Consider the following 19,687-nt stretch of genomic DNA (forward strand, 5'->3'; position numbering starts at 1 on the left):
TCGCGACTACCTCACGCGTTGGGCTGCTCTCCGGAACTCCTGCGAGGGCATGCACGAGGTGCAGGCCATCGAGTACTTCATAGCCGGGTGCCGAGAAGGCACACTCCTCAAGCACAAGCTCCTCTACGACGAGCCAGAAACCCTCGAAGAGCTGCTGATCATAGCGGACAAGTACGCCACGGCCGACTCCTCCATGAAAGCGGAAATTCAAATCAGCACAACTGGCAAAGTGGCTCCTCAAGCTCCAAGAACTCCGGTGGCAGACGCCGGCCGGCGACAACAGTAGGGCGACAACAAGCACAAGGCCCCGCAGCCGGCTTCCAGCAGCCGGCAGGTCGCGACCGTTGAAGCCCAGCAGCCAGCAGAGCAGCCTCCGCCCAAGCGACAGAAAGGCGGCAAGCCTAACTGGTTGCCGGCCTTCTCCTATGAGCAGACCTTGGATGGACCTTGCAAGTTCCACAGCGGCGCAAAGCCGTCGAATCACACCACCCGGAAGTGCCACTGGCTCACCAGGATCGCCAAGGGAGACGGCCTCCTGCCACCCCCGCCTGCTGGGCAGCCGCCTCCGCCCCAGCAGCCGGCAGTCAGGCCAGTCGGCGTAGTACAAGACGAATACCCTGAAGAACACAGAGCCTACGTGGTGTTCACCAGTATGGCTGATGATCGATGCAGCAGGCGGCTGCAGCGACAAGAGGTGAACGCAGTAGCCTCAGAGAAGCCAGAGTTCATGCACTGGTCTGAGAAGCCCATCAGCTGGAGCAAGGCTGACCACCCAGAAGTGATGCCGAGTCCGGGCTCCTACGCCTTGGTCCTGGACGCCACCTTTGCTACGGACAAACGGGCCGCACATTTCTCGCGAGTTCTGATAGACGGGGGCAGCAACATCAATATCATGTACAAGGATACCATGGAGAAGTTAGGAATCAAGCAAAGACAGCTTCAGAGCAGCCGGACAGTGTTCCACGGCATTGTACCTGGGCTTTCCTACTCGCTGATCGGCAAGATCCTGATGGACGTCCTCTTTGGGGACAAAGATCACTTCCGAAGAGAGTCTGTTTGGTTTGAGGTGGTGGACCTTGAGAGCCCATACCATGCGCTACTTGGCCGACCCGCCTTGGCCAAGTTCATGGCGGTCCCCCACTACGCTTACCTCAAGATGAAGATGCCCAGTTCCAGGGGAATTCTGACTGTGGCAGGCGACTACCGGAAGTCGTCTGCTTGCGCAGCTGAGAGCAGTCGGCTGGCCGAGTCCCTGGTAATCGCGGCTGAGAAGCAGTTCCTTGAGCGAGTTGTGGCGATGGCCGGCAAGCAGCCTGAGGTATCGCCCAACCCAAAAGAGTCGGAGGCTGAGGGTTCGTTCAAGCTGGCTAAAGAGAGAAAGAAGATACCCTTGGATCCGGAGCACCCAGAGAGGTATGCCGTCGTAGGTGCAAACCTCAACAGCAAATAGGAAGGCAAGCTCGTCGATTTCCTCCGTGAGAATCGGGACATCTTTGCATGGTCCCCCAAATACATGCCAGGTGTACCGATGGATTTCTCCGAGCACAAGTTACATGTCCGATCTGATGCAAAGCCGGTCAGGCAGCCCCTGCGCCACTTATCAGAAGAGAAGAGAAGAGTTGTCGGAGAAGAGATAGCCCAACTCCTAGCAGCCGGCTTCGTTATGGAAGTTTTCTTTCCGGAGTGGCTGGCAAAGCCGGTCCTGGTACTAAAGAAGAACAAGCAGTGGCGAATGTGTATTGACTACACGAGCCTCAACAAGGCCTGTCCCAAGGACCCATTTGCTCTACCAAGAATTGATCAGGTGATAGACTCCACAGCCGGATGCGAGCTGTTGAGTTTCTTGGATGCATACTCAAGATATCACCAGATCATGCTGAACCCGGCTGACAGATTGAAGACCGCCTTCATCACGCCGTTTGGAGCATTCTGCTACCTCACCATGACGTTCGGATTGAGGAATGCCGGCGCCACCTTTCAGCGTTGCATGCAGAAGTGTCTCCTCAAGCAGCTCGGTAGGAACGCCCACGTCTATGTGGACGACGTAGTGGTGAAAACAAAAAAGTGTGGAACACTGCTGGAAGACCTCAAGGAGACCTTTGAGAACCTGTGCCGGTTCCAGTTCAAGCTCAACCCCGAGAAGTGTGTCTTCGGAGTACCAGCCGGCCAGCTGCTAGGTTTCCTGGTCTCTGAACGCGACATAGAATGCAACCCAGTAAAAATCAAGGCCATCGAGAGAATGGAGGTACCCAGCCGACTGCTGGATGTGCAGAAGTTCACCGGCTGCTTAGCGTCCATCAGCCGATTCATCAGTCGGTTGGGCGAGAAAGCTCTCCCCTTATACCAACTCATGAAGAAGACCACTTTTTTTGAGTGGAACCATAAGGCGGATGAAGCTTTTCACCAGTTGAAGAAGATGTTGACTACTCCGCCTGTCCTGGCGGCTTCGACTCCCAAGGAACCTATCCTCCTGTACATCGCCGCCACTAGCCGGGTAGTCAGCACAGTCATTGTAGTGGAGCGCAAGGAGGAAGGCAAGGCGCTGCCTGTCCAGAGACCAGTATATTACCTGAGCGAGGTACTGTCGACCTCCAAGCAGAACTACCCCCGCTACCAGAAGATGTGCTATGGCGTACACTTTGCTGCCAAGAAATTGAAGCCTTACTTTCAAGAGCATCCAATCACGGTGGTCTGCATGGCCCCACTTGCCGAGATCGTCGGTAGCCGAGATGCTTCTGGTCGAGTGGCCAAGTGGGCCATAGAGCTGTCTCCTTACACCATCTACTACCAGCCTCGCACCACTGTCAAATCACAAGCACTGGCCGACTTCCTCGTCGACTGGGCCGAGACCCAGTACCTGCCTCCAGCACCTGATTCCACCCATTGGCGGATGCATTTCGACGGCTCCAAGATGCGCACTGGCTTGAGAGCCGGCGTCGTCCTCACCTCTCCCAAAGGCGACAAGCTAAAGTATGCGCTGCAAATCCACTTTGCCTGTCGGCGTTCTAGGAATGGGGGTCCCCAGACTTGCCTGCCTGCGGCCTGCGGCGTGGCTCAAAAGGGGGCCTAGCGCGGCCCATCTTCATCAACACAGACCCAAGACCCTCGCGAGGGGCCAAGCCTCGCGGGACGGACGACACGGAGCTTCCTCAGGCACGGCCTCATCAGGCTGGCTCGCGAGGAGGCCGAGATCAAGGCGGGGTACCTCACGAGGTGCCCGTGATGCAAGCCATGACGACCAAAGGCGCCAGGCGGGCGCCAGCCGCGCAGTGTCCTCCTTTCCTCTTTGGTGCAAAGGGAGCAAGCGCAGGCGAGAGCATCAAGCAAAGGCACCCGTTTCGGTGCAATGAGACCAAGACCAGTCCAACTGCAGGGAGGAAGTCATTGTGGATCCCAAGCCAGCGTCACCACCAGCGCCTTTGGCAGGCGAGGACCAACTTTAGTCAGGATAAGTGTACCACATGTTCCTCTTCAAAATGGCCAATTTTTGGCGCCCTTCCCGCTCAATATTTGGGAAGAGGCCTAGGGCCTTTGCCTATAAATAGGACTAGCCACCCCCAGGGTAGGGGGCAATCAATAAGGGAGAATCTAGAATCCAAGAGAGAAACTAGCTAGGATCGGATCGAGTAGCATCACACACAGAGAGAGAGAGAGAAGGGCGACTGAACTCCTCCTAGCAGTTCATCCCCCCAGCCAAGAACAGACCCTCGCGAGGCTGTTCTTCCTTGTATTGCTCATCATCATCGGCCCAAGAGGCAATCCACCACACCACACACTGGAGTAGGGTATTACACCACAACGGTGGCCCAAACCAGTATAAACCCTGTGTCTCTTGTGCTGTTCTTTCCATAGCTTGGATCTTAGCGAGGCGGAGGGGTGCAGGTAGGTAGAAGGCGAAATCTCCACGCGCACCCCAGTGTTCGAACCTCAAGGGTCTGCCGGAACCCGAAATCCGACATTTGGCACGCCAGGTAGGGGTGCGCCGGAATTCGTCTTCCACCACCCCGTTCTCCTCCGACCATCGCGTCCATGTTTAACGCTCGTCGGGCCCGCGCCGAGCGCCTGGCCGCTCTCGCTTCCCGCATCGCCCAGACGGCTCCTATCGGCGAGCGTCCTCACCGTTCCCCGTCACCTGCCATCAACGCCGCCACCGGCCCGGCGGGGAACGAGCAGCAAGCGTCGTCTCAGCATCCATCCGTGCGGCAAGACGGCCGCACCGCTACTCCCTCGCTCACCCCAGATGGTTCTTCGTCCCGCGTGCTCCGCGCACCAATGGAGGCTCGAGCTGCGCTCATCGCGGCAAACGAGCTCCTGCACTACCGTCCCGTCGACAAAGTCTATGAAGAATGGCTCGACCACGTCGCCGAGCTTGTCCGCGCCGCAGGGGGCTCTCCTGCGCCGTCCGTTCTGCTGCACCGCACCCTGCCCCGCGCGGGCGACGAAGCTCCGGGGGCGCCCCAGCCGCCTCCTCCTCAAGAAGGCGCCATGGCTCCAAGGCGCGTGGCCCCTGGGCTGCCAAGAAGTCCCTCGCCCGCAAGAAGCTGTCTGGGCGCTCCCTGCTCCAGCACGTCGCGACCATGCTCCTGCTCCCACACGTCAAGACCCCGCACTGCTCCCAGCTGCAGCGCGTGGGGACATGCAAGACCAAGCTCTCCGTCACCCAAGGCCTCCCGTGGCCACAGTAGGCTGCCGTGCCTTCACCACCGAGCTACGCAGCGTCGCGTGGCCCGGCAAGTTCAAGCCAGACCTGCCTCCTCGTTACGACGGCACGGCCGACCCTGCGGAGTTCCTCCAGCTCTATGAGCTGGGCATCGAAGCTGCCAACGGAAACGAAAAGGTCATGGCGAACTGGTTTCCCATGGCGCTCAAGGACGGGGCCCGCACCTGGCTCCTAAACCTGGCTCCATGCACGATCTCCTCCTGGGACGAGATGCGCACCCACTTCATCACCAACTTCCAAGGTACTCGCGACCGGCCACCCGCCATGAGCGACATGCGCCGCATCAAGCAACAACCTGGAGAGACCCTGCAGAAGTACATCCAGCGCTTCAACAACACACGCCTCAAGGTTCCCAAGGTAACCGAGGAGGCCACCATCTCAGCCTTCTCCGACGGCGTGCGCGATGTCAAGATGAAGGAGGAGCTGGCGATGCATGAAGACCTATGCACTTCCTTGGAGTTGTTCAACTTGGCAACCAAGTGCGCCAGGGCTGAGGAAGGGTGTCTCTCCCTCCTCGAGCTGCCTACCGCGGACCCAGAAGAGAAGAAGCCCAAGGCCAAGGATGTGAAGCGCAAGGGGTTGCCGTGCTCGCGGCAGAACCAGACACCAAGCGGGGAAGAGATCAGCCCGAATCTTCCAAGGGCAGTCGGTACTGTGTGTACCACGACCTCCACACCCACAACACCAACGAATGTCAAGAGCTCCGAGCCATGCGAGAAGGAAGGATCGGCCGTTGCCTCGATCACGGTGACCGGGGCTACGATCGAGGAGGAGGAAGGAACGCAAGACGCTGGGAAGACCGCTGCTCGCGCCAAGGGTGGTGCAATCGACCTCGCGAGGATCACTGGCAAGACCCGCCTCGTGAGCAAGACTGGAGGGATCAGCCTTGCGAGGATCGCCCGCAAGGCAACGCAGGCCTCCCTCCACTGCCGCCGCAGCCAAGGAGAAACGACGACCGCCATCACGACGAGGGGGCTGGGGGCCTCCAAGAGCCGCGCGCGATCGCCTACATCCTGGGCGGGGCTCAAGCCCCAGCCTCTCAACGCATCTTCAACCAGTTCGCCCGTGAAGTGAATGCAGTCCTCCCCAAGCTCGAAGCTACGCACCCTCTCAGGTGGTCGGCATGCGCCATCACGTTCAGCTCAGCAGATCAGCTCAAGTGTGCGGCCACAGCCGGAGTCCTCCCGATGCTTTGTTCCCCAATCATCAGCAAAGTGGTGGTCACCAGGACCCTCATCGATGGCGTGGCAGGGCTCAACGTCCTATCCGTGGAAACATTCAACAATCTCCAAGTGCCCTACAACCAGATTCAACCAACCAAGCCTTTCTCCGGAGTCACCGACGGCTCCACGGTCCCGATTGGGCAGGTCCGCCTCCCTGTCACCTTCGGGGCACGTGACAACTACCGCACCGAGCTCATCGACTTCGACGTCGCTCACATTCGCCTGCAGTAGAATGCCATCCTTGGGTACCCAGCGTTGGCCAAGTTCATGGCCGTAACTCACCACGGCTACAACGTCCGCAAGATGCCAGGAAGTGGCGGAGTCATCACGGTGCCCTGTGAAGAGAAGGACGCGGTGTGTTCCCTGGAACAAGCCTTTCAGGCCGCATCACTGGAAGACCCGGATCGCGAAAGCAGGAGGCTTCCCGAGCCCGCCCCCAAGAAGAAGAAGACATCGTCCGGCCTGGCCCCTCAGGAGGCAGGCCCCTCAGGGCCCACGCCTACCCAGGGGGAACCTCCTTCTATCGCATAGGAAAGCGCGCCCGGCACCCTCCTCAGGCAGGGCTCGGGGGCTCTCCCCTGGAGGGCCACCGACCTGGCTAAGGTCACGAGGGAGGCGCTTGGGCACCACATGGTGGCGTGTTTCGAAGCATGTTTCCCTCAAGAAGGAGTAAGGCAAGGAGGGCCAGACCCTTAGGAGTTCGTCAGCAAGGCCATTCAGGAGCTACAGGAGTCAAGAGTCATGAAAGGCGGCCGCCGCCTACCAGCTGTGGCTCCCCATCCAGGCGAGGATGGTGGGCTGCGTGTCTGCATCGACATACCAGGGCTCAATCGAGTCGCCTCTCTGGAGCGCCTCTGGCCCTCGCGAGTGGGGCGCTGCGAAGTTCCACCCCATAGCTACGTTCGCATGCCTTACAGCTTGCCGAACGCGGCTGCCACGTACCAGCGCCTCATGAGGGGCATCATGGAAGCTCATGAGGCCAGGCGTTCCGCAGCCCTGGCGGAGATGGAGATGGTCCGCGAGGAGCCACTAGCGCCTCCGGAGCCTCCCGAGGCCCCTGGGCCTGGGGGCTCGTGAGGATCGGCTTCCGCAGCCCACCGAGTCTGCTACGCCAACACTCCTTCGTCCTCAACATCATCAGGTGACATCTTTCAAGTTTCATTTCCAGCTGGGAGCGCCCCCCAGGGCTGCATTATTCCCAGGCCGCGTTGGTCTGTCCCTGCGGCATGTATCCCTTTTATTTCATGTTGTTAGCTTACCTTGTTGGGGGCGCCCCTAGGGCTGCATCACCCCCCAAGTCAATTGGGCCAGACCCAGCGGCATGTATCCCTTTTGCGTTTATTTTCGGCTATGCGTTTGACCCACCATGCTTGATTATTTGATGCCTGTCCACGGCACCTCTTCTTCTCCATGCCGACCACTTGCACGTTAAAGGGGGGGTACCTGAGCACCACGACTCAGGGCTCTTACTGGCTCTCCAGCCCTCACCCTCCGGCCTTGTCCACGGCATCGCGACCTGGCATACCAGCGACGGCTGAGACCAGCTCGAGGGCCGGGACCCGAGGACGTAGAGTGCCGGCATCTAACCAAATTTGCAGGGACACATCACAAGATAAGGCCCAGTGCCAGGCGCAATCCGCCTAGAGGTAGGGCCCCGTGAGTCCCGCGCTGGCTCACGGGTGCCCAGATACACCTCGCCAGGCCCTACCGTGCCAGCCACGTGTCAGGGCGGGGCTGTACACGCCCCGGGGGCTCCTCCGGAGGGGAGCCCCCTCCCACGTACCAGTGGAAGTACCATGCTCCGTGCTAGCTGACGACATTGCCGAGGAGCGGCTATGCCCGTACACATACGGAAGCGCTATGCTCCGTGCTGGTGATAAACAACTAAGGGCGGCCCCCGGGCCGCATCAACCTCAGGGAGCCCAGAGCTCAGTGTCTAGCCTCATCATAATGCCTCCCCTTGGGAGTGCCGCGCGAGGGGGCTGGGCACGGGGGCTGCGCCTGGGTCACGCCTAGACGCACGCCACACAGCCAGGCCCCCCGGGCCTGGTTCGTCGCGCGTCTCTCCCCGAGCGGAGCCAAGGTACGAAGGTCATTTGAGCAAGGGGGACTCCTGAGCATCGCGACTTAGGAGCCTAACTGGTCACGTAGCCCCTCACTCCTTAGTTCCGAAAGGCTAACGGCGGTTGAGGTATGCGCGCGGCCGGGATCTGCAGACGTAGAACGGTAGATCCACCCACATCACACCTCCCTACTTGTTGTTCGTGCGCCAAGGGGGACTCCTGAGCATCGCGACTCAGGAGCCTAACTTGTCAAGTAGCCCCTCACTCCTTGGTCCTGTCCTGGTTTCCGGTCGGGGCTAACGGCGGCTGAGGTATGCGCAGGGCCGGGCTCTGCCGGCGTAGAACATAAGCAAGTAGGAAGGAAAAGCGTAAATTTCAAGGAATTCAAAAGCAAATATTACAGTCCACACTGTTATCTCAATGCCAAACGCAAGTTTAAATGCCTCCCCGAGGCATGATACATGTGCAGGAATTAAAGGTAGGACACGAGCCACAACGGAGTCACTTGTCGGCGGTGGAGCAGCGCGGAGTGGGTTCGCCTCATGGTGCAGCGGGGTCGGCAGCGCCTTGCTTCGGCTTGGTGCTGAAGGCCCGAAACTTCACCAGCAGAGCCTCCGCGCAACCCTTCACGGCCTCGGCAGCGGCAGCAGCACGCTCGCCGCTTACTGGCTCCAGCAGGCTGTCGAGGTCGACACCGGGATCGCGAAGGTAGATGTGGGTGAGGACCCGCGTCAGCGCTGCAGAAGACAGGACACACGCCTCGGCCTCGGCCGTGGGGCCAAGGCCAAGGGCGACATCTTCAAGAGCGCGAACCAGGAAGGGAAGCAGCTTGGCGGGGCCGTCCTCGGCGCCAGCCAGCGGGCTCTCCAGGCTGCTATCGTAAAGCGTCCTCAGCGAGGAGCGAGCCTTCGCCTCCATCTCCGCGAAGGCCACGCGGTCTTCGGCAAGAACCTGGGCCTTGTCGTACAGCTCGACCTTCCTCGCCCCCATCTCCTGCTCCAGCGCACCTAGGCGGTCACGGCGCCTCCTGAGCTTGACCTCCCTCTCCTTGACGGCCGCCTCGCGGGCCTTCACGCCTTCTTACTGCTTTTGGCGAAGGTGGGCCTCTTTCACGAGCTGGTCCTGCAGGCCTTGCAGCTCGTCCTCCAGTGCCCTGCAGCGACCACGGACGTCGACCACCTCCCCCAGGGCTGCGTCACGAGCAGCCTTCGCCTCAAGGACGGCCTGCCTCTCCTCATCGCAAGCCATCGAGGCATGGACCAGCACCGCCCGAATCAAAGCGTCGGAGTGAATCCATCCTGAAGCCAGCTCCAAGCGCCCGGCCACCAAGTGAGGGTCGGCGCCAAGAAGATCCTACCGCAGCCGGTCCAGCTCAGCAGCAGCAGCACGATCCAGAACGGCAGGAGGAGTCGGAGAGACAGCAATCGGTGGAGTAGGAGGAGAAGGCAGCAGCGCGACCACAGCATCCTGAGGCGGAGCATGCTGCGCCCCAACGGCTGTAGTGGCGGCAGCAGGCGAAGGCACCTCGGGAGTCACTTGGGCCATGGGAGCTAAGCTCGCCCCAGCCGGCTCAGCCAGGCCTCGCGAGGATGACCGGGCAGGAGAAGCCCGTGCGTCGCGGTCACCTTCCTTCGCGGGCAGAGGCACTGCCACGGATGGAACCTCAGGAGCTCCCTTCGGCTTCTTTGTTGCGGGCGCCAGCCTGTCCAAGAGATGTGGACGTCAAGCCTCAGTAGCAGAACAAGAAATAAAGACAAGAATCAAGCGCTTACGGGTCGTCGCCAGTGAGCTCAGGCAGCCTCCGGCCAAATTTGAAGCCTGAAAGCCGGCTGGAAGGGTCAATCTTGGGAAGCTCGGGAGCGAAAGGCGCGTCTGCGGTCCGCCTCGGGGCCGGGGCAGACCCTCAGGAGATCAGCCCGGTCCTGTCCTTCTTCGGGATCGGGGGCAAGCTCCCGCCGCCCTGCTCGTCATCATCCTCGTCGTCATCGCTCGGAGAGAGGCGGAGAGTGCGGGACCCGCGCCGGGGGAGGGGAGCCCTCGACTCTCCGTCAGCCGCCTTGGAGTCAGGCCCTTTTTCCCGCTCCCCTCCTTCCTCCTCTTCGCTGGAGTCGTCGGTGGACACGTCCACCGATTCCCCGGGAGTTTCCATGGGCACGGGCCCGTCCCCGTTGAAGACGGGCATGGACTCCACTACCTGCTCTCAGTCGTCGCGGAGGAACAAGGGTGTAGGAGCGCCCTCCAACCTCGCCACGTCGCCCCTGGCCAGAGATTGGAGGACCACAGCCAGATATTCGTTGGCCAAGGCCGTGGGGCTCGGATGGGGACTCCACATCGGAAGTGAGTACTGCCGAAGCGGAGCCAGCTGGTGCTCCAGGAATTCCCTCAGCAGCGACGCGCCGGTCAGCTTCGCCACCGCCATGTTGGCCGGCCTCAGATCCGCGTCCATCTTCTCCAACACCAGCTTCGCGCGGGGGTTCGCAAGCTCCGCTCGACCCCAATCGCTGGAGCTCGTGGGTTGCTCCGTGGGCAAGATCAGCCGAGGGTGGATGCGCCTAGCATCTGCCAAGACCCACTTGCTCCTGAAGCCCTCAATCCTTTTCCCGGGGTTCGAAATGGCAATGGCGCCACCGTACGCGATGAAGCTCGCGCACGCGGAAGCAGGACCGCGAGAGGTCCGGAGGTAGAAGTAGTGGCGTAGCAAGGCCACTGAGGGCTGCACCCCTACGTGAGCCTCGCAGTAATAGGCGAAGATTGCCAGGAGAAGGACGGAGTTGGGGTGGAGATGCGGAGCCTGTAGCTTATAATGGCGGACGACAGAGAAGAAGAACTCAAAGAAGGGAGGCACCAGGCCAGCAGCAATGGCGCTTATAAAGAACGGATAGAAGGTGCTCCCTTGGCCCTCAGGGGTGGTGGAGCCGGCCTTGAACACCTTCGCCCCGTCGATGCCCTGCGCTGCCGCCATCCGGCGCAACCGGGCGAGGCTCGCCTCCGACACGTTCGGCGAGTCCAGGGCAGACGAGTACCAAGCTCCGGTCGGGGACTGACCAGGCGCCATGGCTTCCTAGGTCATGCAGTCGGAGTAGATCTGGAAATTTTGGAGGAAGGAAGGAGAGGCGCAAGAAAGGGGATCTGAGCAGCAATCGGAGAAAGCAAAAAAAGCAAAGCCTAGGCAGATACCGCTCCCTTATCAACTCACGCGGTTGCTGAGGCGCCCAAGTCCAGTTAACCGCCACGCGGCACCCAAGGCCGCAGGCTGTTAGGGCCCACGGTGCTTTGCTCTTGCCCTTTCGCCTCCCTGCATGGCCAAGTCCGGGCGCGCCTTGGGCCCGGGGGCTACTGTCGGTGTTCTGGGAACGGAGGTCCCCAAACTAGCCTGCCTGCGGCCTACGGCGTGGCTCTAAAGGGGGCCCAGCGTGGCCCATCTTCATCAACACAGACCCAAGACAGTCGCGAGGGGCCAAGTCTCGTGGGGCGGACGACATGGAGCTTCCTCAGGCACGGCCTCATCAGGCTGGCTCGCGAGGATGCGGAGAGATCAAGGCGGGGTACCTCACGAGGTGCCCGTGACGCAAGCCATGACAACCAAAGACGCCAGGCGGGCGCCAGCCGCGCAGTGTCCTCCTTTCCTCTTTGGTGCAAAGGGAGCAAGCACAGGCGAGAGCATCAAGCAAAGGCATTCGTTTCGGTGCAACAAGACCAAGACCAGTCCAACGGCAGGGAGGAAGTCATTGTGGAGCCCAAGCCAGCGTCACCACAAGAGCCTTTGGCAGGCGAGGACCAACTTTAGTCAGGATAATTGTACCAGATGTTCCCCTTCAAAATGGCCAATTGTTGGCGCCCTTCCCGCTCAATATTTGGGAAGAGGCCCAGGGCCTTTGCCTATAAATAGGACTAGCCACCCCCAGGGTAGGGGGGCAATCAAGAAGGGAGAATCTAGAAGCCAAGAGAGAAACTAGCTAGGATCGGATCGAGTAGCAGTTCATCCCCCCAGCCAAGAACAGACCCTCGCGAGGCTGTTCTTCCTTGTACTGCTCATCATCATCAGCCCAAGAGGCAATCCACCACACCACACACTGGAGTAGGGTATTACACCACAACGGTGGCCCAAACCAGTATAAACCCTGTGTCTCTTGTGCTGTTCTTTCCATAGGTTAGATCTTAGCGAGGCGGAGGGGTGCAGGTAGGTAGAAGGCGAAATCTCCATGCGCACCCCAGTGTTCAAACCTCAAGGGTCTGCCGGAACCCGAAATCCGACATTGCCGCCTCCAATAACGTCACCAAGTACGAGGCGCTCATCCACGGGCTCCGGCTTGCCAAAGAGCTTGGCATCCGCCGGATCTTGTGTTATGGTGACTCGGACTTAGTGGTCCAGCAATCATCTGGCGACTGGGACGCGAAAGATGCAAACATGGCGAGCTACCGTTTCCTCGTGCAACAACTCAGCGGGTATTTCGAAGGATGCGACTTCCTTCATATACCAGGGAATGACAACGACTAATCAGATGCATTGGCACGAATCGGCTCTACCCGCCAAGCAATACCATCTGGTGTCGCCCTTCAACGCCTTCTCAAGCCGCCCGTCAAGCCCTCGCCAGAATCAGACTCCATCTTCATACCGGCTCCTCCCGAAGACGTCAGATCCAACTCCAGAGCCCTAGCAGGCGGCATGAGGATCTCGGTAGATGACACCGGAGCCACCATAGTCGAGGCTAGCCCAGGGACTGCGGAACCCGGCCCGGGGACTGCGGTGGCGGACTCGAAGATTCCAGAACTTGGCCCAAGGACCGCACCAGTCGGGCTGGGGACTTCATCAACGCAGCAAGCGGCTGTTGACTCCAACCCGCCGCCTCCCAGTCCAGCCGCCCTCGTCCAAGTGGTAGTTTTGGTAGTCGAAGAAATAGCAGCACCTTCATGGGCCCAGCCCATCCTCAAATTCCTGGTGAACAAAGAGCTACCAACTGATGAGACCTCAGCTCGGCAATTACAACGCCGGGCGGCAGCCTATACCATAGTCAACAGAGAGCTGGTCAGGCACAGCATCACTGGTGTCTACCAGCGCTGCGTAGAGCCAGAGCAAGGCCAAGCGTTTCTCAAAGACATCCATCAATGCAAATGCGGCCACCATGCGGCTTCAAGAGCACTCGTCGCCAAAGCCTTTTGGCACGGTTTCTTCTGGCCGACTGCCTTAGAAGAGGCCAAGGAGTTGGTCCAGAAATGCAAAGGATGCCAAAAGTTCAGCTCCAAGCCGCACCAGCCGGCTTCTGCGCTCAAGACCATCCCCATTTCCTGGCCTTTGGCAGTTTGGGGTCTAGACATGGTGGGACCATTCAAGACAGCACGAGGTGGTTTAACTCACCTACTTGTTGCAGTGGACAAGTTCACCAAGTGGATAGAAGCAGAGCCAATTAAGAAACTGAACGGTCCGACTGACATGACTTTCATCACCGATATCACAATTCGGTATCGAATACCACACAACATCATCACCGACAATGGCACCAATTTTGCCAAAGGCACCTTGGCCCATTTCTGCGCAACACAGGGCATCCGACTGGACCTAGCGTCCGTCGCCCACCCGCAGTCAAACGGCCAAGTGGAGCGAGCAAACGGCCTCATCCTGTCCGGCATCAAGCCTCGGTTGATCGAGCCTCTGGAGTGCTCGGCTGGCTGTTGGCTCGACGAGCTACCAACCGTCCTCTAGAGTCTGCGCATGACTCCAAACAAGTCAACCGGCTTCATGCCCTTCTTCCTCGTCCATGGTGCCGAAGCCGTCAGCCCAACGGACATAGAGTTCGACTCCCCACGAGTCACCATGTACACCGAGGAGGAAGCAGAAGAAGCACGACAAGACGGTGTCGATCTGCTGGAAGAGGGCCGGCTGTTGGCACTCAGCCGATCCAGCATCTACCAGCAGAGCCTGCACCGGTACCACAACAGTAAGGTCAGGCCAAGATCTTTCCAAGAAGGCGACCTTGTGCTTCGGCTGATCCAGTGAACAGCCGGCCAGCACAAGCTGTCGGCGCCTTGGGAAGGCCCTTTCATCATCAGCAAAGTACTGGGCAACGATTCCTACTACCTGATCGATGCTCAGAAGCCCCGAGCACGCAAGAGGGACGACTCCGGCAAGGAGACAGAGCGGCCATGGAATGCAAATCTCCTCCGAAGGTTTTACAGCTGATGCAGTATGTACCACGCTACCTTTTGTATTAAAGAACCAAGACTTCAGCCCCCCCGAGGTGAGCTCGGGGACTGCCCTCTTTTGTCTGTATGATAAAAATTATGACTGCAAGTATGTTAGTCCCTTTTATGCCGTTTGGCACCGGGCTCGACAAATCGGCCTGGGGACTTGCCGCCTTGCACTATGAAATGCTTCCTATAGTCGGACAAGTAGTGTGTAAACGCCCAAACCGTCTCCTGTCAGAAGCCGCAGCTCGCAGAGCGACTGTACGGTGGGCAGCAGTAAGGTAGAATGGGCATTCGCATGAAAAATGGCTAAGGACCCAAAGCATAAAACATAGCTCAAGACGGCTTCCAGCCTTTCTCGCAAGCCGACTCTCGGATAGTCGAACTACCACTTCCTATCCAACTTGCTTAAAAAAAATCTTGAAATCGGCTAAGTACTTGCTTTCCCAAAGTAGCCTAGCACTTGATCCAACAACAGTCCGCAGAGCGGGTGTCCGATTGGCCAAGGAAAGCTGCAAAGGAAAAAAGCCAAAAGAGAAAGCTTCCTATCCAACAGTCAACAGGCAGGCAACTAAGAGAAAGCGGCAAAGGAAAAAAGCCAAAAGAACAATGAGCAAGAAAAGATATATATATATATATATATATATATTTACATAACATAGGCCCTTGGCCAAATTGTCGAGTAGAGGTTCAAAATACACCCCGCGGGTGGAATTGTGTGAATTAACAAGTTCTTCAAAGACTACTGAAGCGGATAAAATAAAAGATACAGCGGCAGCTTAGGAGGCAGCAGACGGATTCGGAGGGTCGGAGGAGGCGCCAGCGTCAGGCGTCGGGGCAGCCGGCTGGCTAGTCTCGGCTTGATCACCTCCGGCGGAAGTCGACTCGGTCGCACGCGGCTCGTTGCTGGAGGCACGATCGGGCTGAGGCTGGCCGTCTACTCCGTCTTCTGGTGCCTCCGCCTCGCCTCCATCCTCTGCCTCGTCCTCCTCCTCGACGCTGGAGCCAATCACCTCTGCCGAGTCTTCGCCGTAGTTTGGGTTCATCCCAAACCACTCCGGCGGTACATCCTCGCCATCTTCAGACCGCTCGGGGACGAAGATGCTGGTGTCAGTGTACTTGACAATCACGGCAGCATGTTTGACGAGGGCATCTTCCGCAGCCGCCAGCTCCAGCTGGGCCTCCGACCGAAGCGTGGCCAACCGGTGTAGATCCAGCCCCGGGTACCACGCCTTGATGAACTCCAAGGCCCGGCGTGCTCCAGCCCGGGCCGAAGAGCCCTTCCAGTCCTCAAGACGACCAGCCGCGACCTCCAGCCAGTTGGCCGTCAGGCTGGGGGTGCGCGGAGCCTGCATATCCGGCCAAAGGGCGGCAATCGCCTGGGGACCGATGCACTGAAGCCAGCGCAGCATCCGGTGAGCCGGCCGGAGGCGAGCCTCGATGCTCAGGATGTGCTCGTCAAGAGTTCGGGGGGCATCTACGGTGATCTCTGCGCCCTCCGCCCTCTGACTTTCACGGTCAGCCTCGATGGCTTGGATGGCGGCCTACGACTGCCCAGGGAAGAAGTCTGCAAAGACGCGAAGAAATGAGGAAGCTAGTCAAAAACCAGGAGTCAGCATGATTTAAATCGGCAGCTCGAAGAAAGAAAATAAAGAGACTCACCATCAACGATGTCTTCAATCTCGTGGAAGCCGGAGGACAGCAGCGCCTCCTTGTCAGACCAGGAGGAGAGGTCGCTCGCGAACTTGGCCAAGAGGGTGGTTTCCGTCTCCTCCGCCTCCCTCTGCGACTTCACAAGCAGCTCCTTCTGCTCTGCCAACTGAGTGGCCAGCAGATCGTGCTCTGTGGCGAGCCTGCTGCACTCCTCCCCTTTGGCGCGTAGGGTGGAGTTGGCTTCGCTCAGCTACTGTTGAAGAGTAGTGTTGGCTCCTGAAGAAAAGGAAGAAAGATAGCAGTCGTCAATAAAGTAGGTCGCCGGGGAGATCCGGCCCGACTGCTCAGCAGTCGGCCCGAATCTCGGGGACTACAGCCCTCGGGTGCGCTAGCACGCCCCCGCAGAGAAGATAAAAGGACTTACTCCGGCTCTCCGCCAAGTCGGCGGTCCGCTTGCCCAGCTCTTCAACGTTATGGTTGAAGGCAGTGACGCGGAGGTTGTGGTAATCCTGCGACAAGCATTTCAAACAAAGTTAGTACCTAGAAGTTCATCAATTGGAGTTCCGGGCCGCTTGCTGAGCAGGCGGCCCGAAACTCGGGGACTACACCCAGTGGGTGCGCTGGCGCGCCCCCACGGAGAGGAACAAGAAAACAAACACCAAAGGAAAAAAACATACCCGGACGGCTGCCCGATGCTAGGAACGCCTTGGTGCAACTCTGGAGAGCGTCACCCTCAGCACGGAGCTTCACCTGGACATCTAGGAGCACCCTGTTCAGCGGCCCTGTGCCGCCTCCTCGCACCCACCCAATAGGTGCGGTGCTTGTCGCTTCGGTGTCTGGGGTCGCCGAGCTGTCGGTGCCGGCTTCCAGGGGGCGGGGTGCCGAAGTCGCCTTCTCCAGACGACGACGCGTTGGCGAGCCGACTTGGAGGAGTAGCCTCGCCACGGCCTTGTCTTCGGTCGGCGGCACTGGAGGGTCTGTTGGCTGCTAGCCTTGCGCGCCTTCAGACGGCGGCGGAGGCGGCGGCGGAATGTTCGCGTCCGGAGTAGAGGGGTCGCCGCCTTCCCTCTCCTCGACGGGGTTCTCCCTGCCGGCTTCTCCAATTGGCGCCGAGAACTCTGGAAGTGGCGGCGCAGAGTTCAACGGGGTGACGAGCACTGCCGACTGGCGGCATGCGGCTTCCTCAGCCCGCTTCTTCGCCGCGGCGGCGGCTTCGGCCTCCGCTAGTTTTTTCTTAGCGGAGGCCTCCGCCTTCTCCAGGCGGAGGGCCTCTTCTTCGTTGCGCTTCTCCTGCGCATTTTGCTCCGTCGCCTCCCGGAGGTCAGCAGCGGGGTCAATCCGCCGAGTGGTGGCAGACGTCTCCGCTGACCCCATGACGGAGGCGGCGCCGACCCGCTCAAGAGAGAGGGGAGCCTTGAAGCAAGAGGGGCAAGCAGAGACTCAGACAAATCACGAAGAAAGAATAAAATTTGAAGACAGAATACTTACGCGGAGACCAACGGGGGCTTCTTCACTTCCTTACGGAAGCGGATGGCCTTCGCGGCTGCCTCGTCCCGCCGGGTCGCCGCAGCCGAGCCCTTGGGCTTCTTCAGTCGACTGCCGAACAAGGTCGGCACGGCCCTGCGCTTCTTCCCGCCGCCTGGAGCGCCCGGTGCGGCAGAAGAGCCCACGCCAGGCTGGCTGGCTCCTGGCCGATGGCGAGGGGCGACTTCTCCCTCGGTGTTGTCTTCAGGCCAGTCGGCGAAGGTAGCCGAAGGCCTGAAGTTGCCTGCTATCCCTCCTCCTCCCTCGGCATCGTCTTCCAGAGCCGCCTCCCCCAGATCGGGGTCGTCGACGTCACTCTCCGCCCGGTCGGCAAGGAACTCACGGGCCGGCCATGAGGTGCCGGCTGGTGGGTGAAGAAGGGGATTCTAACCAAAGCCGACTGGTCAAAACAAAACTCGGCAAGAAGAAGACAATCTAAAAAAAGAAAAGAAAGGCGACTCACCACGGGCGGGGGGTTCGCGCGGGAGTACGGCTCCTTGCCGAATCGCCGGTCCTCCAGGAGCCTGCTGTCCGAGAGGTAGTTCACCATGAAGGCCACCTCTTCGTGAGGCATGTCCTTGGTGCACATCCGACTCGGGTCGCGGTGCCCGCTCATCTGGCATATCATGTGAGGGCGGCCTTGGAGTGGGAGAACTCGGCGCGAAACGAAGGTGGCCAGCAGGTCCGGACCAGTCAGACCCTCCGACTGCGTCAGCGCTCGGAGTCGCGTGATGGCGCCGGCTCCCGCAGGCGTTAGCGACCTGGCCCGGTATGACCAGTTGGGCAGTCTCCCAGCTGGCGGGCCGGCTTCGAAAGCCGGCAGGTTGACCCAGTCACCCCTCGTGGCGACGTTCCTGACGTAGAAGTAGGATCTCTGCCACATCTTCACCGACTTTATCAGTGAGATGGAGGGGAAGGGATTGTCAGCCCCCGACCTTCGCACGACGATGAAGGCGCCGCACTGAGCCGGCACGCCCACGGCCTGGGTGCCGAGCTTGGAGAAGAAGAACTCCCCCCAGAGCTCGTGGGTGGGGAGGACTCCGAGGAAGCCTTCGCACAGGGCCACGAAGGCGGACAGCAGCACCACTGTGTTGGGGGTGAGGTGGTGCGGCTGGAGACCATAGAACTCCAGGAAGGAGCGGAAAAAACTGTTTGCCGGCAGCCCCAGCCCGCACAGGCGGTGCGAGCGGAAGATGACCCGCTCGCCCTCCTGCGGTGCGGGGGAAATCTCCCCCTCCGGCGCAAGACGCACCTGCACGCGGTCCTCGCCTGGAAGCCAACAGGTCCGGCGGAGGAACTCAATGTGGTCTTCATGAACTTCAGAACGGGCCCAGGTGCCGGAGCGCACTGGGGGAGGCGCGGCAGCGAAGGAAGAACTCATCGCGAGCTGTCGCCGGAGCGTTCGCCGGAGCTTGGGCGTGCGGCAGAGCGAAGAAGAGAAGAGGAAGGAGGAGAGCGAGGAGTAGAAAGGAGGAAGAGAACGAGGAGTAGTGGGAAGGAGGGGCGCGCGTGCCCCCCTCTTCCCCCTACTTATAGCCCCGTGGGCTGCGAAGCCGAGGGGGCGGACGTGGGGATTTACTGCACCCACAACCCCATGACCCCCACGGTCCACGTAAAGTTACTGCGCGCAGTAACTCCACGGGAATCCCAACCATCCACCGGGGCCACAGCGGATCCGCTCGGGCGCCGAGGCGCGGTAGTGGCGGGCTCCACTTATGGGCCTGTCCCGTCGCACGCGTAGGCTGGCAGGACGGCCTGGCCACGTGCCCTCGCGTGACAGGCCAAGAATGGGAGGCAGCCTGGAGGCTTAGCTAGCACGCCACTTAAAATCCCGCCGCGACGTTCGAAATACTAAGCAAGTCGGAATTGAGTGAGTCCGAGTTGAGCAAGTCCGACTCCTTCTAAACGGCCCGGCAGAAGTCAGTCAAAGACCATGTGTTGAGCACCCGGAAAGAGAAACTGCTGAGGCTTCTCGGCCGATCGCCCGCGGTGCCTCACCAGCTTCGGGGACTACTGTCGGAGTAAAGGGCCATGGGTAGGCCAACCCGAGTCCCATAACCTTTCAAGACATCAGGGCAGGTTGCGCCCCTCAAGACCCTAGGGCAAAGAGTCGCCTCCTGAGGAGTCGACGGCAGGGCGGCCGACTGCCCGCTCACGGCCGAGTCCCGGGGACGACTTCTAGAGAAGCCAGCTTTGGGGAGTCGGCCGGCGACTCCAACAAAACCATGACCTCATCAAAGGGGGCGGGGAAGGGGCGTGGCTACAGTGAAGCCCACTCCCGCCCCTTACCAAGGGCAGGCATGGCCACAGCACGCCGTACT

This window comes from Triticum aestivum, chromosome 1A (genome assembly GCF_018294505.1).
Source record: "Triticum aestivum cultivar Chinese Spring chromosome 1A, IWGSC CS RefSeq v2.1, whole genome shotgun sequence".
In the NCBI taxonomy this organism is placed as follows: Eukaryota; Viridiplantae; Streptophyta; class Magnoliopsida; order Poales; family Poaceae; genus Triticum; species Triticum aestivum.